Source organism: Sphaeramia orbicularis, chromosome 7 (genome assembly GCF_902148855.1).
Source record: "Sphaeramia orbicularis chromosome 7, fSphaOr1.1, whole genome shotgun sequence".
Lineage (NCBI taxonomy): Eukaryota > Metazoa > Chordata > Actinopteri > Kurtiformes > Apogonidae > Sphaeramia > Sphaeramia orbicularis.
This window is the reverse complement of record NC_043963.1, coordinates 50,286,361-50,298,238: the sequence shown is the minus strand read 5'-3', so window position 1 is coordinate 50,298,238 and position 11,878 is coordinate 50,286,361. Positions and strand designations below refer to the sequence as shown.

Below are 11,878 nucleotides of genomic sequence, written 5' to 3'. Positions count from 1 at the left end.
TCCAGGCTCAAGGCTCACGGCTCCAGGCTCCGTGAGTCAGTTCAAAGTTGTGGGATCCATGTTTCAGGCTCCAGGCTTCTGGCTCGGGGTAAGTCCCAGGCTCCGGGTTCCACGCCTTGGGCACAAGGCTCTGGGCACGGGGTTATTTTCAGGCTCCGGGCTCCGGGCTCCGGGCTCCAGGCTTTGGGCTTTTGGTGTTCTTCCAGGCAAGGTTATTATTCTTAATGAAAATGAACAAAATGACGAATACTAAAATTAAAAAAAACATTTTCGTCAACTGAAATAAATAAAAACTCTAATTAAAAGAAAAAAACGAGAACTAACTGAAACTGTGTTGTGTGGTTAGAAAACTAACTAAAACGTATAAAAATTATGGATAAAATTCCCTTTGTTTTCGTCTTTGTAAATGTCGGATTGATATCAAATTGATTTATTTCGCTCCAGCAGTTGGAGCTATACACATATATATATATATATATATATATATATATATATATATATATATATATATATATATATATATATATTATTTTTTTTATTTTTTTTTTTTTTTCTATCTGGTTTAACTGCTGGTTAGCTGGTTTATATGTTTCTTTCTGGTTTAACTGCTGGTTAGCTGGTTTATATATTTTTCTGTCTGGTTTAACTGCTGGCTGCTTTGTGCATCACGCTTTGCACATCATTGTTTTCACGTAATTTACGTTGTGTGTGGATCACGCACACACACACCCAACCTGCTATAGGGAATTTATACATCATAATGTACATGTGTTTGTGTCTCTGCTCAGTCAAGGAGCCGCCCTAACCCGGCCCCCAAATAAAGTGTCCAGAGTAACCCGCTGATTCGCGCCGCACTAATTTCTTTGAATAGGATGGTGAGGAAGATAAAATATATATGACATAACTAAAAATAATACTAAACTAAACTAAACTAAACTAAAACTAAGCATTCAGAAAAAAAATGATAACTAATAAAGACTAGCAAGCATGCTCTAAAAACTAATTAAAACTAACTGAATTAGAGAAAAAAACGTCAAAACTAAATAAACCTAAAATATAATTAAAAATCCAAAACAATTCTAATCTTGCTTCCAGGCTCCTGGCTCCATGCTCCAGGCTCAAGGCTCCAGGCTCCAGGCTCAAGGCTCATTGCTCCGGGCTCAGGATCAGTTCGAGGCTCCGGGCTCAAGGCCCCAGGTACCGGGTTCGGGGTCAGTTCCAAGGTCGAAGCTCCGGGCTCCAGGCTTGGCAATACAGAATCCAGGCTCCGGGCTCGGGGTCAGATCCAGGCTCTGGGCTCCAGGTTCTGGGCTCCAGGTTCTGGGCTCCGGGCTCCATTCTTGGGTTCAGTTCATGTCTCGAGGTTACTGGCTCCATGCTCCAGGCTCCGGGCACCAGGCTTTGGGCTCGGGGTCTTTTTCCAGGCTCCAGATTCCAGGCTCCAGGCTCCAAGTTCCAGGCTCCGCGCTCATGGCTATGGGCTTGTGAACAGTTCCAGGCTCTAGGCTCTAGGCTCCAGGCTCCAGGCTCCAGGCTCCAGGCTCCAGGCTCCAGGCTCCAGGCTCCAGGCTCCAGGCTCCAGGCTCCAGGCTCCAGGCTCCAGGATCAGGGTTCGGGGTCAGTTCCAGTTTCCTGGCTCCAAGCTCCAGGCTCCGTGATCCAGGCTTTGGGCTCATGTCTTCTTCCAGGCTCCAGACTCAAGGCTCCTTGTTCCAGGCTCAAGGCTCCAGGCAGGGGGGCCGGTTCCGAGTTCCGGTCTCCTGGCTTCAGGCTTCTGGCTCGGTGTAAATTCCATGCTTGGGGTTTCATGCCCAGGGCTCCAGGCTCCAGGCACAGGGTTTTTTTCCAGGCTCCGGGCTCCAGGCTTTTGGCTCTGGGTCTTCTTCCAGGCTCTAGGCTCCAGGCTCGAGGCTCACAGCTCCAGGCTCAAAGCTCCAGGCTCTGGGCTCGGGATCACTTCAAGGCTCTGGGCTCCAGGACCCAGGTATCGTGTTCGGGGTGTATTCCATGCTCTGGCCTGTGGGCTCCAGCCTCCAGGCTCCGGGCATTGGGTCAGGTCCAAGTTCCGTTCTCCAGGCTTCAGGCTCCAGGCTCCAGGCTTCGGTGTCGGGGTAAGTTCCATGCTCGGGGTTCCACGCCCTGGGCTCCAGGCTCTTGGAACGGGGTCATTTCCACGCTCCGGGCTCCAGAATCCAGGCTCCAGACTCGGGGTCAGTTCCAGGCTCCGGGCTCGTGGCTCCAGGCTCCAGGCTCGGGGTCAGTTCCAGTCTCCGGGCTCCAGGCTCCAAGCTCAAGTTTCTGTGCTCGGGGTCAGTTCCAGGCTCCGCACTCCACGCTCTATGTTCCGGGCACAGGGCTCTGGGCTTGTGGTCATTTTTGACTCCGGGCTCCAAGGTCCAGACTTAAGGTCAGTTCCAGGCTTTGGGCTCCAGGCTCCAGGCACACGGCTCCATGCTACGGGCTCCAGGCTTGGAGAAAGTTCCAGGGTTAGGGCTCAAGGCTCAGGGATCAAGGCTCCATTTTCATGGTCAGTTCAAGGCTCAGGGTTCTTTTCTGCGGGCTCTGGGTCAGTTCGAGTATCTGGGTTTCGGGCTCCAGTCTTTAAGCTCTGGTCTCTAGACTCTGTGCTCCAGGCTCCAGGCTCCAGGCTCCAGGCTCTAGGCTCTAGGCTCCAGGCTCAAAGCTCCAAGCTCAAAGCTCCAGGCTCTGGGCTCTGGATCAGTCCAAGGCTCCAGGCTCCAGGACCCAGGTTTAAGGTTCGGGGTGTATTCCATGCTCTGCCCATCAGGCTCCAGCCTCCAGGCTCCGGGCATTGGGTCAGGTCCAACTACCGGTCTCCAGGCTTCAGGCTCCAGGCTTCGGGCTCGGGGTAAGTTCCATGCTTGGGGTTCCATGCCCTGGGCTCCAGGCTCCTGGAACAGGGTCATTTCCATGCTCCGGGCTCCAGAATGAAGGCTTCAGGCTCCAGACTCGGGGTCAGTTCCAGGCTCAGGGCTCCAGGCTCCATGCTCCAGGCTCCATGCTCCGGGGTCAGGGCTCCAGACTCCAGACTCCAGGCTCCAGGCTCTGCTGTCCAGGCTCCAGAGCCAGAGTTAGGGCTCCGGGTTGAGGCTCAGTTCCAGGGTTCAGGTTAGGGCTGAGGCCAGGGAAGGGCTCCAGGCTCGGGCTCAGTTCCAGGATTAGGGTTAGGGCTCAGTTCCAAGACCAGGGTTAGGGCTCCGGGCTTAGGCTCAGTTCCAGGGTTTGGGTTAGGGCTTTGGCCAGGTTCAGGTTTAGGGCTCCGAGCTCGTGCTCAGTTCCAGGCTCCAGGCTCAAGGCTTTAGGTTCTGGGCTCCAGGCTCCGGGGTCAGGGCTCCAGACTCCAGACTCCAGACTCCAGGCTCCGGGCAAGGCGACAGGTTCCAAGTTCCGATCTCCTGGCTTCAGGCGCCCGGCTTCTAGCTCGGGGCAAGTTCCATGCTTGGGGTTTCACACCCAGGGCTCCAGGCTCCCGGCACAAGGTTTTTTCCAGGCTCCGGGCTCCTGGCGTTGGGCTTGGGGTCTTCTTCTGGGCTCTTGGCTCCATGCTCATGGCTCCAGGCTCCAAGCTCCAGGCTCAAGGCTCAAGGCTCCAGGCTCCAGGCTCCAGGCTCCAGGTTCAAAGCTCCAGGCTCAAAGCTCCAGGCTCTGGGCTCGGGATCAGTTTAAGGCTCCAGGCACCAGGACCCAGGTTTCGGGTTCAGGGTGTATTCCATGCTCCAGCCTGTGGGCTCCAGACTCCAGGCTCCGGGCATTGGGTCAGGTCCAAGTTCTGGTCTCCAGGCTTAAGGCTCCAGGCTTCGGGCTCGGGCTTAGTTCAATGCTCGGGGTTCCACACCCTGGGCTCCAGGCTCTGGGAACGGGGTCATTTCCACGCTCCGGGCTCCAGAATCCAGGCTCCGGACTTTGAGTCAGTTCCAGGCTCTGGGCTCCAGGCTCACAGCTCCAGGCTCACAGCTCCAGGCTCACAGCTCCATGCTCACGGCTCAATGCTCCGAGCTCCAGGCTCCAGGCTCCAGGCTCAGGGTCAGTTCCAGTCTCCGGGCTCCAGGCTCCAGGCACAGGGTCATTTCCAGGCTCCTGGCTCAAGACTTCAGGCTCTTGACTCGGGGTCAGTACAAGGCTTTGAGCTCACGGCTCCAGGCTCACGGCTCCATGCTCACGGCTCCATGCTTCGGACCCCAGGCTCCGAGCTCAAGGTTCTGTGCTCGGGGTCAGTTCCAGGCTCCGCGCTCCACCCTCCATGTTCAGGACTCCGGGCTCGGGGTCATTTCTTGGCTCCGGCCTCCAAGGTACGGACTTCAGGTCAGTTCCAGGCTCTATGCTCCAGGCTCCAAGCTCACGGCTCCATGCTACGGGCTCCAGGCTTGGAGTAAGTTCCAGGGTTCTGGCTCCAGGCTCAGGGATCAAGGCTCAATGTTCATGGTCAGTTCATGGCTCCGGGTTCTTTTCTCCGGGCTTGGGGTCACTTCGAGTATCTTTGTTCTGGGCTCCAGTCTTTTAGGTCTGGGCTCTAGATTCCGCGCACTAGGCTCCAGGATCCAGGATCCAGGCTCACGGTTCCAAGCTCCAGGCTCAAGGCTCCAGGCTCCAGGGTCTTGGTCAGTTGCAGACTCCGTGCTCCAGGCTACCGGCTCAAGACTCAAGGCTCAGGATCAGTTCCAGGCTGCGGGCTAAAGGATCCAGGCTCCGCCCTCCAGGCTCCTGGTTCCAGGCACAGGGCTCCGGGCTTGGTGTCAGTTCCATGCTCCGGGCTCCAAGCTCCAGCCTCTAGGCTCGGCGTCAGTTTCAGGCACTGCGCATCGGGCTCCAGGCTCCTTGCTCCATGACCCAAACTCAAGGTCAAGGCTCCAGGTTCCTTGCTGAGGGTCATTTCCAAGCTCCAGGCACTAGGCACCTGGCTCCAGGCTCCAGCCTCGGGGTCAGTTCCATGCTCCGGAATCAAGGCCTCAGGCTCAAGGCTCCATGCTTCAAGCTCTGAGCTCTAGGCTATAGGCTCCAGGGTCGGTGTCAGTTCCAGGCTCAAGGCTCCATGCTTCAAGCTCTGAGCTCTAGGCTCAAGGCTCCGGGCTCAGTGTCAGTTCCAGGCTCCGTGCTCTCCGCTCAAGGCTCCAGGCTCTGGGCTCCAGGCTCCAGGCTCCAGGCTCCTGACTCTTGGCATGGGGTCAGTTCCAAGTACCAGTCTCCAGGTTTTAGGCTTCACTTTTCGGGCTCGGGGTCAGTTCCAGGCTACAGGCTCCATAGTCCAGGTTCCTTTCTACGTGTTCCAGGCTCAAGGCTCCCAGCACTAGGCTCCAGGCTGAAGGCTCCAAGCTCAAGGCTCCAGGCTCGGGGTAAGTTCCATGCTCCGGGCTCAAGGCTCAGAGCTCAAAATTCGGGGTCAGTTCCAGGCTCAAGTCACCAGGCTCTAGGCTCCGGCCTCCAGGCTCAAGGCGCCATTCGTCAAGCTCGTTGCTCCAGGCTCGGGGTCGTATCCAGGCTCCGGGCTCCATGCTCCGGGGTAAGGGCACCAGACTCCGGTCTCCAGGCTCCGGGCTCCGGCCTGCGGGCTCCGGCCTGCGGGCTCCAGCCTGCAGGCTCCGGCCTGCGGGCTCCGGCCTGCGGGCTCTGGCCTGCGGGCTCCGGCCTGCGGGCTTCAGGCTGCGGGCTCCAGGCTCCAAGCTACGTGCTACGGGCTCCAGGCTCAAGACTAAAGGGTCCGGGCTCAGCTCAACTAGGTCCGGCTCCAGGCTCCAGGCATGGAGTCAGTTCAAAGTTCCAGTCTCCCAGCTTCAGGCGCTAGGCTTCTGGCTCGGGGTAAGTTCCATGCTTGGGTTCCACACCCAGGGCTCCAGGTTTTAGGCTCCATATTTCGTGCTAAGTTCCAGGCTATAGACTCTATGCTCCAGACTCGTGACTACGCATTCCAGGCTACAGGCGCCTGGCTCCAGGTTCAAGGCTCCAGGCTCAAGGCTCCAGCCTCGGGGTCAATTCCATGCTCCGGGCTCAAGACTCAATGCTCAAGGCTCAGGGGCAGTTTGTGGCTCCAGTCACCAGGCTCTAGACTCCAGGCTCAAGGCTCCAGTCTTAAAGCTCTTGGCTCCAGGTTTAAGGCTCCAGGGTCAGTGTCAGTTCCAGGCTCCGGGCTCCCCTCTCAAGGCTCCAGGCTCTGGGCTACAGGCTTCAGGCTCTTGGCATGGGGTCAGTTCCAAGTTCCGGTCTCCAGGTTTTTGGCTCCACTTTTCGGGCTCAGGGTTAGTTCCTGGCTACAGGCTCCATACTTCAGGCTCGTTGCTACGCGTTCCAGGCTCCAGGCTCCCAGTACCAGGCTCCAGGCTGAAGGTTCCAAGCTCAAGGCTCCAGGCTTGGGGTAAGTTCCATGCTCCGGGCTCAAGGCTCCAAGCTCCATGCTCCAGACATGGGGTCAGTTCCAGGCTCCGGTCTCCATGCTCCGGGGTAGGAGCTCCAGACTCCGGGCTCCGGGCTCCGGGCTCCGGGCTCCGGGCTCCGGGCTCCGGGCTCCGGGCTCCGGGCTCCGGGCTCCGGGCTCTGGCATGGATTCAGTTCCACGTTCCAGTCTCCCGGCTTCAGGCGCTAGGCTTCTTGCTCTGGGTAAGTTCCATTCTTGGGGTTCCCCACCCAGGGCTCCAGGTACGGGGTTTTTTCCGGGCTCCGGGTTCCAGGCTCGGGATCAGTTCCAGTCCACGGGCTCAAGGTTCCGTGCTCGGTGTCAGTCCCAGGCTCCAGGCTACAAGCACGGGCTCTAGGCTCCACGCTCCTAGCTCCGCATTCCAGGCTTCAGGCACGGGGTCATATCCAGGCTCCGGACTCCAGGCTCAAATCTCCATGCTCATGGCTCTAGGCTCACGGCTCCAAGCTCCGGGCTCATGGCTCCAGGCACGGGGTCACTTTGAGGATCTGGGCTCCGAGTTGCAGTTCTTAAGCCCGTGGCTCTAAGCTCCGCGCTCCAGGCTCCGCCCTCCAGACTCAAGGCTCCAGGTTATTTGGAAGTGGCAGGCTCCGTTCTCCAGGTTAAGACAAGAATGTTTTTGTGTCAAGCAGAACTTCATGATCTAAGAAGACTTTGACAAAACAGCCATAAAACACTTATTTCTAACTTGTTTTAAGCGTTTTTCTTCTTTTCTGAGTAGAAGTGGCAAAAATGCCATTTTTGAGCGTTTCAGATGGTAAGAAGCTGTTTTTGTCACTTTGAGAAAAGGATGTTTTTTCTCGAGCAGAACTTCATGATCTGAGAAGACTTTGACAAAACAGCTAAAAAACACTTATTTCTGACTTGTTTTTAGTGTTTTCATACTTTTCTGACTATATAGGTAAAAATGTCATTTTTGAGCGTTTTTCACGATAAGAAGCTGTTTTGGTCACTTTGAGACAAGGATGTTTTTTTTCAAGCAGAACTTCATGATTTGAAAATACTTGTTAAAAAAAAAAAAGCCATAAAACACATATTTTTGACTTGTTTTTAGTGTTTTCATGCTTTTCTGAGTAGAAGAGGCCAAAATGTCATTTTTGCGCGTTTCAGACGATAAGAAGCTTTTTTTTGTCACTTTGAGACAAGGATGTTTTTTTCTCAAGCAAAACTTCATGAACTGATTAGACTTTGACAAAACAGCCATAAAACACTTATTTCTTACTTTTTCTTTTTTTTTTAGTGTTTTCATGTTTTTCTGAGTAGAAGAGGAAAAAATGTCATTTTTGAGCGTTTCGCGCGATAAGAAGCTGTTTTGGTCACTTTGAGACAAAGATTTTTTTTTTTCAAGCAGAACTTAATGAGTTGAGAAGTCTTTTAAGAAACAGCCATAAAACACTTATTTCTGACTTGTTTTTAGTGTTTTCATGCTTTTCTGAGTAGAAGAGGCAAAAATGTCATTTTTGAGCGTTTCAGACGGTAAGAAGCTGTTTTTGTCACTTTGAGACAAGGATGTTTGTTTCTCAAGCAAAACTTCATGAACTGATTAGACTTTGACAAAAAAAAGCCATAAAACATTTACTTCTGACCTGTTTTTAGTGTTTTCATGCTTTTCTGAGTAGAAGAGGCCAAAATGTAATTTTTGAGCGTTTCACGCGATAAGAAGCTGTTTTGGTCACTTTGAGACAAAGATTTTTTTTTTCAAGCAGAACTTCATTATTTGAGAAGTCTTTTAAGAAACAGCCATAAAACACTTATTTCTGACTTGTGTTTAGTGTTTTCATGCTTTTCTGAGTAGAACAGGCAAAAATGTCATTTTTGAGCGTTTCAGACGATAAGAAGCTGTTTTTGTCACTTTGAGACAAGGATGTTTTTTTCTCAAGCAAAACGTCATGAACTGATTAGACTTTGACAAAACAGCCATAAAACACATATTTCTGACTTGTTTTTAGTTTTTTCATGCTTTTCTGAGTAGAAGAGAAGAAAATTATAATACAATGTGATATAGGAATGACTCGTGCGCTGTCCATGGTGCTATATGTACGGGGCTAATGAAATTACAGGTAAAGTCATTGTTTAAAGTAAAACAAAAACTTTTCTTAAACACAAAACAAAACAAACAAACAAAACAACAACAACAATAAGTTCTCAATAAAATCGGATGAGTGACTCCCCTGAAACACCTTCTTTCAAACACATTCAAAACAAAGATGAACTTTCTCGGATCTGCTTCCATGTAAGGGTCTCGGATTCAGCACAATGGACAGCGCACGATTCATTCCTATATCACATTGTATTATAATTTTATTCCTTCTACAACTTTAAACATGTCATAACGTTCTATAATCATACCGTTCAAGGAATATATGACAGTATGACACAATAACTCTATATTCAAGCCATAAAGACCCAAACCACCACAGTCCAAAATCATCTACTGCTCTAAAATATTTAATAACTTCTTAACCACTAATCCGATCAATACATGCAAATAATTGGTGTAAAATGCAATTTGTCATCTTTTCATGGTCAAAGTAGAGCTTCCAGCCCAGCTGCCAGAAGTGGATCCGCGCCCCGGGTCACAGCGGCTCACTGCACGGCTTTGCAAGCCGCAGAAGCTGGCGTTCGGACCCCGTAGGACGGCTTCCTCCATGGCATGCGGCGATGTGGGAGTTGGAATTAACATTAAGGAAGTCATAAATGACATTCACCAGCATTAAACAGCAGAGGAGTGCAAATGTGTATTACTTTTTTGCTCAGACCTGAAGGAGAGCATTATTCGGAACTAGATCCGAGGTCCGTGGAGAGGCAGCTTGGTCTCCCGGTTCACCCCGTTTTAGAGCACCTCCCAGGCCCTTGGAGGGCCTGACGCGGGCAAAGCGGGGCTTGGAGGTCGGTGCACGGCTTGGTTCTGAGTTTGGTAAACGAAACTAGTTCAATGATCCTTAAATGGAGCTGGTTCCGAATAAGCAGATCCAAGAAAGCTTATTCATAACCAGCACGAACTGGACTTCCGAGGTCCGTTTAATTTATACGTAGCCGGTAGCTGATGTAAAGTCCGGAGCTTGGAGGTCCGTGCTGCGGCGTGGTGTACCGGGTCACAGCGGCTTAGTGCACCGGTCTGCAAGCTGGCGCTAGAAGCCTGGAGCCCGCTTTTTGCAAGGCACAATGGGCGATGTGGAAGTTGGGGTTGGCATTGATGAAGTAAAATAAAATGACATTCGCCAGCATTCAAGAAAATATAAACAGCAGAAGAGTGCAAATGTGTATTCATTTATGGGTTGGACCTGATGGAGAGCATTATTCAGAACGAGATCCGAGGTCCGGGGAGGACCAGCTTGTTCTCGCAATTCGCTGCAGGCTAGAGCAGCTCCAAGCCCCGCAGGAGCCGGGCTTGGAGGACGCTAAGCGGTGCATGGAGGTCGGAGCACGGCTTACTTCCATGACACTTAAAGGGACTGGACCCTTAAACGGAACTGGTTGCGGGTTCCGAAAACAGAACTGGTTCCGGAAACAGAGCAGTTTCGTTTTCGGAACTCGGAACCGGTTCCATTTACGGAACCAACTTCACGCTCCCTTTTTAAGCTCCAGTTCTTTTCTCATCTGGAGCTGGATAACGATAAAACATGAACCGTATGTTGAACTTTGTTATTGTGGTCAGTTCCAGACTCCGGGATCCAGGCTTCATGTTAATGGCTCCGGGTTCCAGGGTCCAGGCTGCTTTTCTGACTAGAATGGTAAAAATGTCATTTATGAGCGTTTCTCACGAAAAGAACCTGTTTTGGTCACTTTGAGACAAGTATGTTTTTTTTTTTCAAGAAGAACTTCATGACCTCATAAGACTTTAACAAAACAGCCATAAACCACTGATTTCTGACTTGTTTTCAGTGTTTTCATGCTTTTCTGGGTAGAGCAGGTAAAAATGTCATTTTTTAGTGTTTCACACGAAAAGAAGCTGTTTTGGTCACTTAGAGACAAGGATGTTTTTTTTTTTTTTTTTCAAGAAGAACTTCATGACATGATAAGACTTTGACAAAACAGCCATAATCCACTTATTTCTGACTTCTTTTTAGTGTTTTCTTTCTTTTTCGGACTAGATTGATAAAAATGTCGCGTTTCACACGAAAAGAGGCTTGTTTTGGTCACTTTGACACATGGATGTTTTTTCTCAAGCAGAACTTCATGAACTGAAAAGACTTGAACAAAACAGCCATAAACCTCTTATTTCTGACTTGTTTTTAGTGTTTTCTTGCTTTTCTTAGTAGAGAAGGTAAAATTTTCATTTTTGAGCATTTCACACGAAAGAAGCTGTTTTGGTCACTTTCAGACAGGGACGTTTTTTCTCAAGCAGAACTTCATGACCTGATAAGACTTTGACTAAACAGCAATAAACCACTTATTTCTGACTTTTTTCTAGCGTTTTCTTGCTTCTCTAACTAGATTGGTAAAAATGTCATTTTTGAGCGTTTCACATGAAAAGAAGCTGTTTTGGTCACTTTGAGACAAGGATGTTTTTTTCTCAAGCAGAACTTCATGACCTGATAAGACTTTGACAAAACAGCCATTAAACCATTTATTTCTGACTTGTTTTTAAAATTTTTCTTCTTTTCATAGCAGAGCAGGTTAAATTGTTATTTTTGAACATTTCACGGCAAGAGAAGCTGTTGGACTTTGCCATTTTTCCAGCCTGTGTGGAACTTTATTTTTTCAAAGACAGAACCCCGGTTAGCCTAACCCCTTTTTTTAACCTCCGGTGCTTTTCATGATCTGGAGCCGGAAACCTAACCTCCTAGTCCTGTCTGACTCTGTTTTTTTTGCTTTCTCTCTCCCCCTCTCTTCTCTCCAGCATCCTTAAAGCTGCACACTGAGATCTGGCGTTTTTCAAACCGCCCCATGGAGATGGAATGCTGCCCCACATTGCAGCCACACACTGGAGGAAAATTTCTGTCCATGGTCCTGACTCTTTTCTCTCTCTCTCTCTCTCTCTCTCTCTCTCTTTCTCTCTTTCTCTCTCACTCTCTCTCTTTCCTCCAGCTGCACACTGCAAAAAGCTGCACAAAGCTGCACACTGGTGTGCGCTGAGGAGGAGGAACGCCAGGAAATGTCGCACTGACCCGGGTCAGGGTTAGGATGGAACGGCTGGTGGACCGTGTGGACTCTGTCTTTTTTCCAGGCCTGTGTGGGAATTTGCCATTTTTCCAGGCCTGTGTGGGACTGTTATTTTTTCAAAGACAGAACCCCAGTTAGCCTAACCCCTTTTTAACCTCTGGTGCTTTTCTCATGTGGAGCTCAATGACGGTAAAACTCGAACCATCCGTGGGACTTGGAATTTTTTCCAGACAAAATGCCGGTTAGCCAAACCCCTTTTTAACCTCCGGTGCTTTTCTCATGTGGAACGGTAAAACTTGAACCATCTGTGGGACTTTGCCATTTTTCAGAACTCTGCTCCTCCTT

General features: G+C 50.5%; 1 long non-coding RNA gene across 1 annotated transcript in view; it reads right to left on the bottom strand.

Annotated features, from left to right (window-relative positions):
- Window positions 1–3,405: 3,405 nt before the first annotated feature.
- The window catches only part of LOC115422161 (uncharacterized), a 12,756-nt gene continuing 4,283 nt past the window's right edge, over window positions 3,406–11,878 (bottom strand). The window contains exon 3 of the long non-coding RNA XR_003935805.1: window positions 3,406–3,416. This is a non-coding gene — a long non-coding RNA (uncharacterized LOC115422161). The remainder of the gene's footprint in view (window positions 3,417–11,878) is intronic.